Genomic DNA, 17394 nt, shown 5'->3' with positions numbered 1-17394 from the left:
TGATGGTATAAAATACCTGCTAAAATTGTTAGGACCATGCAAAATTTGCCAGATACTAAAAGAGATGGAGAAGGGACTGATAAAAAGCAGCGGTGACACAAGGAAGGAAACAAGGGGAACAGCAGGTAGTGAGTTAAAGGGAGTTTCTAGAAGCAGAGGGAGGGAGGGAGTGGATGTAGAAGTCCGCTAGACTTGGACAGCCTTCTGTGAGCACACCCCCATGCTCACCACCCCCACTACAAGCAGCAAGGCCTTGTCCCTTTTGTGATAGGAAGGAGCAATATAACCTAGGCTGAGACCTGTTCCCCAAACCCACCTAGCTCTGCCCCCTGCTCTGTAAGACATTGAAGGAACTATCAGAGCCCCCATAGTAAAGACCTGCCCGAATTTTCAGCGGGATCTAATATGCCTTTGCTGTACTGTGATATCTGAGCCACATGGAGAAGGGCAGCTGGATCCTCACTGGAACCAGCTATGTCTCCAGCAACAGACACCCACTTGGAGGAAGACCCAATCCCCCAAGACGACCTGCCAGAGACAGGCCAGACATCCATCTTGTAGAAGAAGCAGATGAGGAAAAGCTAGCCATGCCCTCCACTGACACTGAAATCCCTTAGGTATGTACAACCCCAAAAGCCCTTCTATACCCACAATTTTGTTGAATTCTTACAACAATATCCCATGACAAGCCCATTTTACAAACCTGGAAACTGAGTTTCACAGAGGTGAAGGTCTTGCTCTGATACAGGACTCTCTACTCATAGTCACTTTTTGCCATTCAGAGTGGTGGATTTTAATTTTGCTTTTTCCATGTGAGACATACTGGGAATCTGAAGGCTGGGTTGTCATCTAGACTTCCTCGTGCTAGAATCTCAGGCGTGCCACTTAACCCCAAAGTGGTGTTTTTTCTGTAAATAAAAAAAGAATAATAATTATCTTCCCCATGATGTCACTGTGGAACAGTCAATAAAAATTATTAAAAAGCAATTGCCAACAATTGAAGTCAAACACATAATAGGAGAGTAAATTGTTGTGTTCTACTAGCTTCTGCAGGAATTTAGATACAATTTTTTTAAAAAGACCATTCCCTGGATATCTATGCAAGTTAGAGGGAGTCATTAGTAGGATGGAAAGAAAAGTTGTTTTATTTTCTTGGTAGTTTTATTAATAAGAAAAAGAGTAGATGTGTATTGTTTCTCAAAAAAAATGAGATTTTCGGGAGCATATGGCAAATTAATCATTAAGACTCTCTTATGGCTCAGACCCACTTAATATGTTCTCTGTGCTGTGTGTACAACAAACCTGCAAAATTACATTACAGTGACTATTAAATGATTCATCAGGGTCACTTCCCCAGTAGATTCAGAATCTGGTGCTTATTCATGCTTCTCCCTCGGTAAGCTTTATTATCTCAATTGTGTTTGCCAGTGGCTAATTAGAGGTGATGGTACAAGCTAATTGCTAAAATTTTTCAGAACCATCAAAGTATTTATTTTGAGAGCAGGGGAAAATTACAGTTCCATCTTTGGCAGCAGAAGGGATGCATTGTGATTTTAACAAATGGTGTGTCTGCTGGTCCTTAAGAGTTCAGTAGCAGTTTAATATGCAAAGTGATTGGCTGACAGTGTGAACCTGGAGCTGAGATGCTTTTATTGCTCCCAGTACCCAGGAGTACTCTGGCTACAGCTGGGCTCATGCTTCATGGCTTGAAATTCCCACAGCCTGGGTTTGGTCTATAAAGACTGCCCCCTCCCCCGCCCCTTTTGTAGCTCTTAACCATAGCAAGATTGGGAAAACTGTGGGGGTGACAAATTGAATCAGGGTCACAAGGGATGTCAGGGGAGGCCACAGCAGATAAGCTCCAGGTGATAAGAAAAAGTACAGTCTGATAGGGAAACGGCAGACTTCAAAGAGCAGAGGAAAATTGTTTGCCAGTAGGGCACAAAGACACTGATCCGGGAGAAGCAATGCTTAGTAACTCAGGCTGGCAGCCCTGAGAAGTCTGACAACCAATAGCCAAGTCGTGAACTCTAGAGTGAGATCAGGAAGGAGACTGGCCCCTAGGGAGAAAGAAGTTGAAAGCCAGAGAAAGAGAAGAATCAAGGCTGGGTCTCAAACACAAAGCCTAGAGGCAAGAAGGCTAAGGCTGAGTCCCAGAGAACAGGGGTTAGATAACTCACTTTTGATCCTGGGAGTGATGTTGGTTCTCTTATAAATCAATTATTGGCCCCAGCTCATCAGACAGCTACAACACTTTCACCTTCATGATACTTTGAGATCAAGCAACACCCAACTCACCTAGTATTCATTTCCACTTGTTGTGCGCCTTCCCATCGTGTGTGTGTTGGGGGGCAAGGCGGGGGGCAGAGGGCGGGTGTTAGTGGGAACTGGGAAGGGGAATTACAATTTCTTGGCTCACTTGTGGCTAGTTTGCCACGTAAATTAAATGCACTCATGCCAGATCTGAATGTGGGAAGTGGAGACCATTTCCCTGTTTTTCACCATTTCTCCAGGTAAGAAAAGTCATGAGGATATAGGGCTGTGGCAGCCATGAGAATGCACCTCTCACTTCTGCACTGCAAGGACTGGGGTTGACAACAGTCCTGTTACTGCAGTCTGAAATCCATGCTCACATTTACCCCACTGTGTCCGGAATTGGTGGGTTCTTGGTCTCACTGACTTCAAGAATGAAGCCGCGGACGCCCGCAGTGAGTGTTACAGCTCTTAAAGGTGGCGCGTCTGGAGTTGTTCGTTCCTTCTGATGTTCGGATGTGTTCAGAGTTTCTTCCTTCTGGTGGGTTTGTGGTCTCGCTGGCTTAGGAGTGAAGCCGCAGACTTTCGTGGTGAGTGTTACAGCTCTTAAGGCGGCGCGTCTGGAGTTGTTCGTTCCTTCTGGTGGGCTCGTGGTCCCGCTGGCTTCAAGAGTGAAGCTGCAGACCTTCGTGGTGAGTGTTACAGCTCATAAAAGCAGTGTGGACCCAAAGAGTGAGCTGTAGCAAGATTTATTACAAAGAGCGAAAGAACAAAGCTTCCACAGTGTGGGAGGGGACCCGAGTGAGTTGCTGCTGTTGGCTGGGGCAGGCTGCTTTTATTGTCTTATTTGGCCCCACCCATGTCCTGCTGATTGGTAGAGCCGAGTGGTCTGTTTTGACAGGGTGCTGATTGGTGCGTTTACAATCCCTGAGCTAGACATAAAGGTTCTCCACCTCCCCATCAGATCAGTTAGATACAGAGTATGGACACAAAGGTTCTCCAAGGCCCCACCAGAGCAGCTAGATACAGAGTGTCCATTGGTGCATCCACAAACCCTGAGCTAGACACAGGGTGCTGATTGGTGTGTTTACAAACCTTGAGCTAGATACAGAGTGCCGATTGGTGTATTTACAATCCCTGAGCTAGACATAAAGGTTCTCTACATCCCCACCAGACTCAGGAGCCCAGCTGGCTTCACCCAGTGGGTGGCACACCGGAGCTGCAGGTGGAGCTGCCTGCCAGTCCCGGTGCCGTCTGCCCGCACTCCTCAGCCCTTGGGTGGTCGATGGGACTGGGCAACGTGGAGCAGGGGGTGGCGTTCGGCGGGGAGGCTCGGGCCACACAGGAGCCCATGGAGGGGGTGGGAGGCTCAGGCATGGTGGGCTGCAGGTCCCGAGCCCTGCCCCGCGGGAAGGCAGCTAAGGCCTGGTGAGAAATCGAGCGCAGCGCCGGTAGGCTGGCACTGCTGGGGGACCCAGTACACCCTCCGCAGCCGCTGGCCCGGGTGCTAAGCCCCTCATTGTCTGGGGCCGGCAGGGCTGTCCAGCTGCTCCGAGTGCGGGGCCCGCCAAGTCCGCGCCCACCCGGAACTCCAGCTGGCCCGCAAGCGCCGCAGGCAGCCCGGGTGCCCGCTCGCGCCTCTCCCTCCTCACCTCCCTGCAAGCTGAGGGAGCAGGCTCTGGCCTTGGCCAGCCCAGAAAGGGGCTCCCACAGTGCAGCGGTGGGCTGAAGGGGTCCTCAAGTGCTGCTAAAGTGGGAACCCAGGCAGAGGAGGCGCTGAGAGCGAGCGAGGGCTATGAGGACTGCTAGCACGCTGTCACCTCTCACCAACACGGCCATGCTTCTCACAGACTGATTCCAGCCAGTGACTATGCATGGCAGAGAGACATGAGCTCCTTGGATGGGTGACTTTGGCTCAAGGATTCTCCATATGCTTTGCTGAACATTTCTAAGGTCTTCTGTCTTGCAGATTGGATTCTCTGGCATCAGTAGAAAGAATCTAATAGAACATTGTCTTTTGCTGTCTGGTACTTGCCACTGTGAACCTCTTGAGGGAAGGCGTAGTGGCCTCCTCATTTTGTGCCTTATAAACCCTGAAAAACACAAAAAGTTAAAGACTAACATCTATTTTATTCATGTATCGTTTGTTTTTGAATTAGTAGTGATGATAGCCATTATTAGCTGAATACCTAATCCATATGCCAAACATTTTACATTATACCCTACTAAATGTATTAGCTCATTTTATTCAATTCTCACAACAAAGCAGGTCTTATTATTAGCCCCATTTTGCAAATGAGGACATTGAAGCTTAAAGAGATTATGCAATTTTTCCCAAAGTCGCATGGCTAGTAAAGGACAGGCTCTCTTGCCTGATTTTCGTACAAACATCACATGCCAGGTGCCAAGCTAGGATCTATCTAGAATTCATTTCACAATTTCTTACTATAAAGGTAACACCAGCACCAGAAGTACAGCAGGATCAGGCTTGGCTTAGATGGATCTGAATAAGAAAGCTTCATTGTTGGGTTTCTTTTCAATGTTGTCATATCTATAATAATAGAGATTGCCAGATAAAATACAAGACACCCAATTAAATTTGAATTTCAGGTAAATAATGAATAATCTGTTAATATAAGTACGCCTTCAGCAGCGTTTGGGACATGCTGATTTACTTGGGTGTCTTATATTTTCATTGGCTAAATTTAGCAACCCTAAAAATAATTAAGAAGCTGCTCCCAGAGATCAGGGGGCATGTTGTTCAAAGCCCTAATGCAAAAAGCCAAGCACTCTTAGAAGAAAGATCATAATAACAATAACAACAACTGCTAATTTATTGAGTACCTTTTTACGTGCTAGGCACTGTTCTAAGGTCTTTTATGTAATAACTCGCCCTAACCTTACAACAAGCTGGTGGAATAGGCATTCCTGTTCTTCCTATCTTGCAGACAACTGAGACAGAGAAACTTGCCCAAGGACAGCCAGCCAGCAAGCAGCAAGGCTGAGATTCAAACCATGACTGTCATTTCTAGACACTATATGTTTAACCACTAACCTCATAAAGAGTAAGGCTGAATTTGCCAAATTATAAAGCAAATATTCAACTCAGGTTTACACAAATTCTATAGACTCTCTCTTCATTTGTTCTTTCTTGTTTACCAAAACCCTAGAACCCATTTTTCTCCTTATAGGTGTCATACCCTCGTAGGGCAGTGATCTAACCAGACACTATATTTTTAAAATACAATTTTCCTGTTTAAAAATTATTGTATGTTAAGGTTTTGTAAATTTTGGAATACAAAAAAGAATACAGAAAACTACAGAAAGTATAAAGAAACTTAAAATTACCTTAATTTCCTTTGTTAACATTCTGTATAGCCTTTCAGTCTTCCTATGAACACATATTATTTGCTTTTTTAGACAAAGTATGAATCATACTATATATACTGTTTTGTGGCTTCCATTAACAATATGCTGTGAACATCTTTCCTTTTTATAAATTGTCTAAATTGATGCTATGAACTGAACTGCATCCCCCACAAATTTCATATGTTGAATTTCTAACCCACAATGTGACTATATTTGGAGAAAGGAAGTAATTAAGGTTAAATGAGTTCATAAGGGTGGGGCTCTGACTCCAAAGAATTCATGTTTTTATAAGAAGAGACAGCAGACAGCTCGCTCACTTTTTCTGCCATGTGAGAGTATAGCAAGAAGATAGCCATCTGCCACCCAGGAATACAGCTCTCACTAGATATCAACCTTGCCATACCTTGATCTGGGACTTCCGGCCTCCAGAACTAAGAGAAGATAAATCTCTGTTGTTTAAGCCGCCCAATCTATGGTACTTTATTATGTAAGCCTAAGCAGACTAATAGTTTTTCAAGACTATAATACTCCATTGGATAGATACACCAAAATTTATTCAACAAATTCCCTTGATAGGGCTTGCATTTGTGTCCCTACCCGAATCTCATATTGAGTTGTAATCCCCAGTGTTGGAGGTAAGGCCTGGTGGAAGGAAATTGGACCATAGGGGTGGTTTCTCATTAATCGTTTAGCACCATCCCCTTGGTGCCTTGGTGCTGTTCTCATGATAATGAGTTCTTGTGAGATCTGCTTGTTTAAAAGTATGTAGCACTTCGCTCTGCTTTCTCTTCCTCCTGTTCCAGCCATGTGAAGTGCTGGCTCCTTCTTCATCTTCTGCCATGATTGTAAGCTTCCTAAGGCCCCCCTAGATGCCAAGTAGATGCCAGCATCATGCTTCCTGTACAGCCTACAGAACTGTGAGCCAATTAAACCTCTTTTCTTTATAAATTACCCAGTCTCAGGTATTTCTTTATAGCAGTATGAGAACATCCTCATTGCTAATTCTATAAACTGCATTCGAATTTGCACTTTCATAAGTAACACCTATAAGTAAACTCCCAGCCCTTACTTAGGATAGATTTTTAGAGACAGAGTCACTGGTAGAGTGACCGATTGTCTCAGTTTGTATGAACTATCCTGGTTTTTGCACTGAAAGTCCCATGTCTTGGAAAACTCCCCCAGTTTTGGCAAACCAGGATAACTAGGGCTTTGTTACACATACTGCTGGATCACTCTCAAAATGGGTGCTAATTTCCATACCCACCATGTAAGAGGTTTCTCTTCAGAGGTATAGTACCTTATCTGTAATTTACATAAACATACGTTTGCATAGATAGTGAGATATAGGAGGTGTAAATTAAAAGTAATCTATACCCTAGAAAGAGTTAATTAATATGTGAAGTACCCTAATCAGGAATCCACATTCTAGAGGTGGCTGGTTAGCATTTAAAAGACCCTAATCAGGAGCCCCTACTCCAACTCCAGCGCCTGCCACAGGCACTCAGACAAGTGCTTGCTTTAAATACCATTATGTGAAGCTGCATATTGAGCTTGTTAATTAGCATAAGGAATATTAGAGATAATGTTTCATTGGTGAAATATGAGCTATTCAGAAAAATGTTCTGCCTTGCATCAACAGAAGATTTTGAAAAATCTGGTATCAAAAACCAGCAGCCAAACGCTTTTGGAGTAACATTTTAAATGTGGAACTACATTTGATCGCATCACCCCTACATTTATCAGAGGATTAAAAAGGTTTGGAAATTGGGGAGTTATAATTTGGGAGTTACCACGATGACTAGAGGACTAGGAGAAGGATGGATAGCAGAATTCAGTGCCTGGGTAGAGGCAAAATGTCCTACAATGCCCATGCCCAGACCACCCAAAATGCCATAGACGCTGGAAGAGTTTCCAGCTAATGTTCAGAATCTTGTGGCATTTTTGCCTCAAAATTATCCTTCCAGGTTGGAGAACCCCAAGAACAGAGGTTCCACACTTTACTGGTTTTAGAAGAGAAAGCAGCTGGTCTTTGTGTATTTTTGTTGTTTTACTGTACTGGGGCCTTTTGTTTATTTATTATTTTTGTTGTTACATGTGGCTGAGAGTTCAAAGGTCTGAGAACCAGGCACTCCAATATCGAGGGCAGGAGAAGACAGACGTCCTAGCTCAAGAAGAGAGAAGGCCAAATTGGCCTTCCTCTGCTTTCTTGTTATATTTTTTCCCTTAAGGAACTAGATGATTCCCACCCACATTAATGAAGACGATCTTCTCTCTTCTGTCTATGTATTCAAATGCTAATCTCTTCTGGAAACACCCTCACAGACACACTCAAAAATAACCTTTTCCCAGCTATCTGGCCATCCCTTAGCCCAGTCAAGTTGACACATGAAGTTAACCATCACATCATCCCACAGGAAGACCCACTGAGGACTTCTGCAGGCTGGGATGGGGGTGAAAGGAGCAGACTTGGGTTAATGGCTTTAAAGGAGGTCTGAGATGAGGGGATGTGAACTGGGATTGGAAGGTGCAGGGAAAGAAAGGGAGTCAGCATTAGGAAATTGCCAGGTACCCCTGGTGGCCGGGGCCTGAGAATCTCCAGGGAGCTGAACCAGCCCCTGCCAACCCTCGGCGGGGAAGGAGCACCTCATGCCACACAGGTGGAAGGGCCACAGGAGCTTCTCCTTCCTATGCTCTTACATCCCAGTTGCCTGCAACCGTCAATACATCGCCTATCATAATGGTCCTTCATCGGTTGCATATCAGAATCACTTGGAAATGTTTAAGATACAAGTGCTCAGGCATAGATTCTGATTTACTGGGTCTGGGATTGGTCTAAGCATCTTTTTTTAATGTTCTCCTGGTAATTCTAATGGACTGCCGTGTGCTAAGATAACCATACTTTTCTTTAGACCACCTCAGCACAGACTATATGGTGTTACTATGTTATAGGATTAAGCTGGTGGTTCTTGACCTGGGCTGTATGCTGAAGTCACCTGGGGAGCTTAAAAAAAATACCAATGCCTGGGTTCTGCCTCCAGAGATTCCAGTGTACTTGGTTTGCAGGTGCATCGATGGTTTTAAAAGTTCTTCCAGTGACTCCAGTAGAGATCAAGAATGAGGCCGACTGGATCAAGTTCTAGCTCAGAAACCATAGTATATTTAAGTGTGCAAAGTTTGGGGGTGGTCAGGTGAATTCTAATCTAGACACTCATTCTTCAAGAGAAATCTATACATTCTTCTACTATCCTATCTCAATCAAAAAACAAATGCTTTGCAAATTAGCTACTGGACATTAAACATGGGTTTTTATTAAATTGCATGATGAATATGATGAGCAGGCTCTCCACTGGTGAAATTGCAGTTAGATGATACATATGTATTGGCCAACAATATTTTAGAGACACTTTCTACCTTTGCATAAATAGGGTTTGGAAATTCAGTGAGGCCCATATCCTTTAATATTAGGGATATTATTTTAGAAATATTACACTGAAACTATATTAGAGCTATATTGCCCTAAGTGAAATCTCTAAGCGGTTCCATGTTGAGCTGTGAATTCTCAAAGGTGTTGGTTGCCTAATGCCATCTCTCGGGGTGACAGGAACTTTGGCCTTCACCACTGTATTAGTCCATTTTCACATTGCTATAAGGAAATACCTTGCTGATCACAGTGGCTCATGCCTTTAATCCCAACACTTTGGGAGGCCAAGGTGGGTGGATCACTTGAGGCCGGGTGTTCAAGACCAGCCTGGCTAACATAGTGAAACCCTGTCTCCACTAAAAAGACCAAAAATTAGCTGGGCATGGTGGCATATGCCTATGGTCCCAGCTACTCAGGAGACTGAGGCATGAGGATTGCTTAAACCTGGGAGGCAGGAGTTGCAGTGAGCTGAGATCGCACCACTGTGCTGTAGCCTGGGTGACAGAGGGAGACTCTGTCTCTAAATAAATAAATACATGCATATATACATACATACATACCTGAGACTGGGCAATTTAGACAGAAAAGGTTTAATTGGCTCACTGTTCTGCAGGCTGTACAGGAAGCATGATGCTGGCATCTACTTGGCTTCTGGGGAAGCCTCAGGAAACACAATCATGGCAGAAGGTGAAGTGGGAGCAGGCATGTCTTACATGGCAGGAGCAGGAGGAAGACAGAGAGGAGGGAGGTGCTATACACTTTTAAATGACCAGATCTCATGAGAACTCACTCACTGTCACAAAGACAGTACCAAGAGGGCTGGTGATAAACCACTCATGAGAAGACGTTCCCATGATCCAGTCACCTCCCACCAGGTCCCACCTCCAACAGTGGGGATTACAATTCTACATGCGACTTGGGCAGGGACACAAATCCAAACCATATTAACCACAAATGAACCTTTGGTGCAAAGTGCTAAGTTGAGCACCTGGGAGCAGACTTCCTCAGGTATAGAACATGTCATGAGAATCCTTTTGTGATGACTTGCTAACAAGCATTTAGTTAGTAAATATTTGTACACCTAGCAGAATTGTCTCTGAGACTTGGTTTAATTAAAACGTGTTAGTAAGGATGTAGAAGCATGTGACTCTCACCCACCCCACACTACAGCAGCTCCTGATGGCTGTCAGCATAGAGCTGGCCTGGCTCTAATAGCAAACCCATGGTGTTCTCTTCTAGAACATAAGCAAAGCCTCTCTCATTGTTACAGAACAAGACGTAAAACATGACCACTCCGGAATCGTGTCCCAGCACAAGGACAAAACCAACAGCCAAACCATGAAAATGGTCAAACACCTTCTACCAGCTACTAGAGTGACTGATGCTTCTTTACCTGTTCTAGATTTGGCTCTACTCCATTCCTCCCACCTCCTAAATAAAACTTATCTAGGAACCATGCAATCACAGAGTAGCCTTGCTTCTGATAGCACCCAAACCAGAGCAAAATCATATTCCCTTAAACTCTCCCCTTACACAAGCCTAAATTCTATAAAAAGCCCCTTCCATAACTCCCTTACTGAGATAGACCAAGGTTCTCCATTTTGCTTTGTCTCTCTTATCACAATTACCTATTCATATTAGTGTTCTATTATATGTTAGTACATAACAAATTATTAGAAATTTAGATGCTTAAAAACAATACAAATTTATTATTTCACATTTTCCATAGGGCAAAAGGCTGGGCTTAGGTAGCTTGGTCCTCTCCTTAGACTCTTAGAAGGCTAAAATCAAAATGTCAGCTGGGGCTATGTTCTCATCTGCAGCTTGGGGTTCTCTTCCAAGCTAATTCAGGTTGTTGGCAGAATTCAGTTCCTTGTGGATATAGGACTGATAAGGTTTGGCTGTGTCCCCACCCAAATCTCATCTTGAATTGTAGTTCCCATAATCCCCACATCTTGTGGGAGGGACCTGGTGGGAGGTAACTGAATCATGGGGGTGATGGTTGTATAAGGAGCTTCCCCTTTCGCTTGGTCCTCATTCTTCTCCTTGCTGCCTCCCTGTGAAGAAGGATGTGTTTGCTTCCCCTTCCACCATGATTGTAAGCTTCCTGAGGCCTCCCCAGCCATGCTGAACTGTGAGTCAATTAAGCCTCTTTCCTTTGTAAATTACCCAGTCTTGGGTATGTCTTTATTAGCAGTGTGCAAATGGATTAATACAAAGACTGAGGTCCTATCTTCTTACTGGCTGTTGGCCAGAGGTTGCTTTCTGCTCCTACAGGCCACCCTCACATCTTAGCCCCATAAGCCCCCTCCATAGGCAATTAACAACTTGCTGTTTGCTTTCTTCCAAGCTGCCAAGATGATCTCTCTGAGATCTTATCTTCTTTTAAGAGCTCACCTGATTAGGTCAGGCCCACTCTATATAATTTACTTTTGACTGTAGTAATGTAATCATGGGAATGATATTCCAATGTATTCACAGGTCCCACTCAGATTCAATTTAGACTCAAGGTGAGAAAATTATACAAAGCATGTTCACCAGGGAGCAGGAGTCTTCAGGCTATCTGCCTACCACAACAAGAAACCTGTATTTGTTCAACTATGCTCTTCACGGTCTTTGGCTAAAAGACACCGACACTCTGCGACTATTATTTTCTGTCAAAAGGAACCAAAGACTTGCGCATGATCAGACTACAACAAGTCAGTTCATAACATCAGGATGGGAAACCACTGGGTGCAGACTTGTCGGAACACTTGGCTGAGTCCCAGTCAAACCATCTGGGTGATCACTCCCCCTTTTCAATAGCAAAGGCATTCAGAAGCCTCTCTCACTAACAGGCAGGTGGAACTTGATACACAGAGGACTAAAAAGAAGCTAGTTGCCTAATGTAAACTATTTGATCAATAACCAATTATCCAAATTTGGACTACCTATTAATGATTTATTCCCAAATTTTAACTTTAATCATTTACTGAAATTTATCTTAAAAATATCCTTGAAATATTAAATACATTTCAGAATATTCTCTTAAAAATAGGAATAATGTCTAGCACTTCTCTCCTTCTATTAGAAGCAAAGAACAGTTGCTAAGTGAAATAATGGTATTTCTATTACCTATGATTATGAGTACTTTCTGTCCCAGGAGTCTAATTTAAATTATTCTTTTGAAAGAAAATATCAGAATGGTAGGGAACCTGGAATTCACACCCAATGGAAATGTCTCTATGAACCACAACAGGTTGATTTGCCCCCTGAGAAGGTGTCCTTACAACCCCAATTATCCTTTAATTTATGTGAATCCTCTGATTTCTTCTTTTAGGCTTTTACTCAAATTATCAGGGTCATTCATTCATTCATTCACTGAATGAGTACATTTGAGCACCAACTATGTGCCAGGTGCTCACTATAGAGATAGAGCAGTGGATCATAAAAATTTGCTTCGTGGAATTTCATGGAACTTTCAATATAGCAGGAACACAGGCATTCAACAAATAATTCAAAAATGAATACATAATTACAAACTCTGATGACTAGTTGGAAGGAAAAGTGTAAGAGAAAGAAAAAAACCCTATGGTTATCATGGTTATTTTAACTATGGGGTGAAAATTGTGAGTTTGAACATTTTCTCTTTTTTCCTATTTCTACAAATATTGATTAGGAAGACATCTAGCGTCCCAGAAAATGAGGAGGGCAAGTAGGAATGTGCCAAGGGATAAGGAATCCCCTCAACCCTTTCCGGGATTGAAAAACAGGTCAGCTGGTAATATGGTTTGCCTGTGTTCCCACCCAAATCTCATCTTGAATTGTAATTCCCATTATCCCCACATGTCCAGGGAGGGACCCAGTGGGAGGTGATTAGATTATAGGGGCAGTTTTCCCCATGCTGTTCTTATGATAGTCAGTGAGTTCTCATGAGATCTGATGGTTTTATAAGTGTTTGACAGTTTCTCCTTCACATGCTCTTTCCTGCCACCTTGTGAAGAAGGCACTTCTTCTTCACCTTCCACCATGATTTTAAGTTTCCTGAGGCCTCCACCACTATGTGGAACTGTGGGTCAACTAAACTTCTTTCCTTTGTAAATTACCTAATCTCAGGTATTTATAGCAGTGTGAAAATGGACTAATACAACTGGTGATCATAACCTACCACTCGCTTCAATGTAACTGGAACAAGTCCTATCACACAAAGATCTCTACCTCCTGATATTACTTGCTTTATCAATCTTTGTTACAAAGTCAGCTAAAGGAGAAGTATTTTTTCTATCTATGGCCATACCACCCAGAACACGTCTGATCTCAGAAGCTAAACAGGGCCAGGCCTGGTTAGTACTTGAATGGGAGAAGTACTTTTTCCCACTCTGAATAAAAAAGTAAAGAAATCTACTTTGGCCGGGCACGGTGGCTCATGCCTACAACCCCAGCACTTTGGGAGGCCGAGGCGGGCAAATCACGAGGTCAGGAGATCGAGACCATCCTGGCTAACATGGTGAAACTCTGTCTCTACTAAAAATACAAAAAATTAGCCAGGCGCGGTGGCAGGCGCCTGTAGTCCCAGCTACTTGGGAGGCTGAGGTAGGAGAATGATGTGAACCCAGGAGGCACAGCTTGCAGTGAGCCGAGATAACACCACTGCAGTCCGGCCTGGGTGAAACAGCGAGACTGTGTCTCAAAAAAAAAAAAAAAAAAAAAGAAATCTATTTTGGATATACTTAATGCCCATTAAAATTGTATATGAAAATCAGGAGTACCTCATGTTTAAATATTTACCAAACATGGGTAAATCTTAGATCTTATATAGAACAGTATAATCCATGTCAGTTTATTCATTCTAAAATAGAGATTCTCCATCATAATTATCCAGGTAAAGTCAGCTACTGTCTAAAACCTTCCTTAATTTCCCCAGGCACAGTTATTAATAGTGTTATGTCCTCCTCTCTGCTCCCACAAGACATATTACAGCTCATTTTTGCATAGTACCATAAATATCTTGAGGTCTTTAAAGTTATTTTTCTGCCTCTTTTACTCAACTGAGGCCCTTAAAGAGAGCAACTTAGTCTTATTCATTTATGTGCCCTTAGTACCTAGCAGAGTGCCAAGTTTACAGTAATAAAATCGATAAAAGTTTGAGTGAACAAAGAAAAAGTTTTCTACAAATTAAATCTCATTATGATGAATGGAAGAGGATGACTTGACTTTTTGACTTGGGCCCTGAATGAGGAGACAGACATGCAATATCTGGGCAGGAATAGCAGTCAAGGGAGAACTGCAAGTGCCAAGACATGAGGGGAGGAAAAATGATACAGAAATCAGGCACCTGGGGATAGTAAAAGAGAGTGAAGAAGCTGAGATCAGAGTAGAGAGGTACAGGCTAAATAATATAGGTCAGGATAAGAAGTTTAGAGATCCAAAAATAAAAATAAAAATAAAGAAGTTTGGTAAGTGTATTATATACGACGGATTCATTTTCAGCAGAAGAATTACATGATATATTTTATATTCTGAAAAGATTACCCTGGGTATTGCTTGGAGGATTCATTTCAAAGGTGCATGCTTGGGAGCAGGGAAACCCTAGGATACTATGGCAGAAGTCCAGGCAAGAGGTATTGATGGCTGGTTCTAGAGCAGTAGCAGGTGAAATGGACAGAACTAGCTGGACTCGAGATATCTTTTAGAGGTAAAGGCAACCAGACTTCGTAAGTTAGACATGAACAGGGCTATTACTTAGCTTGTGAGTCCCTAGAGAGCTCTCCCAGTTATCAAAGTATTGAAATATTGTTATACCTTTTGGAAAACAGTCACAGCCAAGGGCCCCCAAGTGGGGCCTCAATTGCAACACCCCAATACTCCTAGACTTCCCTATAAGCAAAAACAAAAATATGAATGCCTGGCATGGTAGATACCTCTCTAGGCAGCTCTATTCCCTGCCTCTGTTCTAACTGATGAGTCCCATTCTGTACCGTTAGCTAAAGATCACAACCGGCTTTAGAGGAAAAGAAACAGGAGGAATGGGGAACACCTAGGCTTTTGGCTTGAGCTGTTGGATGCATGGCGTTGCTATTTACTGACATGTGGAGGAATTGGAGAGGAACAAGTTTGGTAGGTGGAAAATAATAATTCTGTTAAATTTGATACTTATTAGACATCCTAATGGAAAAGAATAGAAAGACTTCAGAGGTGAAGGTTTCCAGTCGCTACCCACACCAGCAAACCTCAATGCAACAAAACTCTAAAACAATAAAACTTTCAAATGACCTTAAGAATCATTTTACTGCAAATAAATTTAGAATTTACTACAAATAAATCTGTAATGCTCTGGATTCTATTAAAACCATGAAGTACCTCCAAGCCCTTTATAAATCCAGGTTCTAACAATCCATTTGGATAGCTGCAGTAGGCTGAATAATGGCCACCCAAAGATATGAAGTCCTAATTCTGGTACCTATAAACATGTCCTTATTTGGAAAAAGGGTCTCTGTAGACGGGATTAGATTAAGAATCTTGAGATGGGTCGACTGCCCCGAATTATCCAGGTGGACCCTAAATGCAATCACATGCATTCTTAGGGAGGCAGAGGGAGATTAGAGCAGACAGAAAAGGAGAAGTCCATGTGAAAACAGAGGCAGAGATTGAAGTGATGTGGCCACAAGCCTAGGAATGCTGGTAGCCACCAGAAGCTGGAAGAGGCAACAAACAAATTCTCCCCTAGAGCCTCCAGAAAGCAGGCAGCACAGCTGACACTTTGATTTCAGCTCAGTGATAACAGATTTCAGACTCCTGGCCTAGAGAACTGTGGGATAATACATTTCTTTTGTTTTAAGCTGCCACACTTGTGGTTATTTATTACAGCAGCCACAGGAAACAAATACACCCACCAAAGTAATCAAGAAAAAAGGCAGTGTTGTATACCTCTTATAAATGAAAACCCAGTGGCTGGGCGCAGTGGCTCACACCGGGTAATCCCAGCACTTTGGGAGGCCGAGACTGGCGGATCACGAGGTCAGGAGATTGAGACCATCCTGGCTAACATGGTGAAGCCTGTCTCTACTAAAAAAAAATACAAAAAATTAGCCAGGCGTGGTGGCGGGTGCCTGTAGTCCCAGCTACTCAGGAGGCTGAGGCAGGAGAATGGCGTGAACCCGGGGGAATGGAGCTTTCAGTGAATGGACATGCGCCACTGCACTCCAGCCTGGGCGACAGAGCGAGACTCCACCTCAATAAATAAATAAATAAATGAAAACCCAGAGATAGGGATGCTTATGACATTGTGCTATAAGCTCACACTACTCCTATTCCCCCCAGCTAGATGAGGCTAGATGACTTGCCCCAGACCTCCTTTAAAGCCTTTATTTCCTGTGAGATAAGAGAGAGGGGACAAAGACTTTCCCCGACCAAATTTTAGTCAGGCTCCTCTGAGCCCTCCTTTCAACTAGGCCTCAGTCTTGGCCCCTGTCCTACCTTCCACCTGTCTAGCCCACTTTTAGAAAGAATCCTGCTGTCAATTGAGAGAGAATCTCTCATCCTTAATATCTAATCACCCTTAGTATATAATCAAGTTTCTCACCCCCTACCTTTGATGTATATGTCCATAACCTGCCTTCAGCAAGAAAAAATTCCCCTACCCACTCTTAGAAATTTTTCATTCACTAACCCCTTTACCCTTCTCCTTGGCAATAAAGATCCACTTGTGCTTGTATCTGGAGATGAGCTTGATCTCTGTTTTCCATTGGAATAAAGTTAGCCCCTATTGTGATCATCTTAAATAAAGTTTTCTCACTATTTTAACAAGTGTCAGGATAACTCACTCTTTAATAGAGAAAGCATTGCTAGCTTATCAGCTGTTGACTTTCAGACATTGGAAACTTCAAATGGCTTTCCTTTCTAGATGTGATGTTTGGTGCTGCTGAAAATGTCATAGGTGAGCAAGAAAAGGAACTATCCCAGTTCTATTTGGATATACTTGGTCTTTAAGTTGAAACTCCTCATAACTTTTGTATTCCAAAGAAGACACAAATGGGACAACTCTTTCATTTAACATCTTTTCCCTCCTTCCCTCCTTCCATCCTTTCCTTCCTTTTTTTCTTCTTTCCTTTCACCCAGTTATTCATTCACTCATTCAGCAAACATTTGCTGAGGCATGACTGTGCACAAAGCTACATGCTCTGGGCCACAGAGCTAGAAACGTGTAGATATGATAGTCACCACCCCCAAAGGAGGAAGGAAACCACAGTAGGGCTCTGAGCCCGTACCTGGTATCTGGCTCTATTCTGGAAATTTTCACATATATTGTCACATTTAATCCACCCACAGAACCAGAGAGATGATTGTTATTATTCTCTTTTTCCCTAACAGAT

The sequence above is a fragment of the Symphalangus syndactylus genome, chromosome 3 (assembly GCF_028878055.3).
Source record: "Symphalangus syndactylus isolate Jambi chromosome 3, NHGRI_mSymSyn1-v2.1_pri, whole genome shotgun sequence".
Taxonomy (NCBI): Eukaryota; Metazoa; Chordata; class Mammalia; order Primates; family Hylobatidae; genus Symphalangus; species Symphalangus syndactylus.
The sequence above is the reverse complement of the archived record's forward strand: the minus strand, read 5'-3'. Positions refer to the sequence as shown.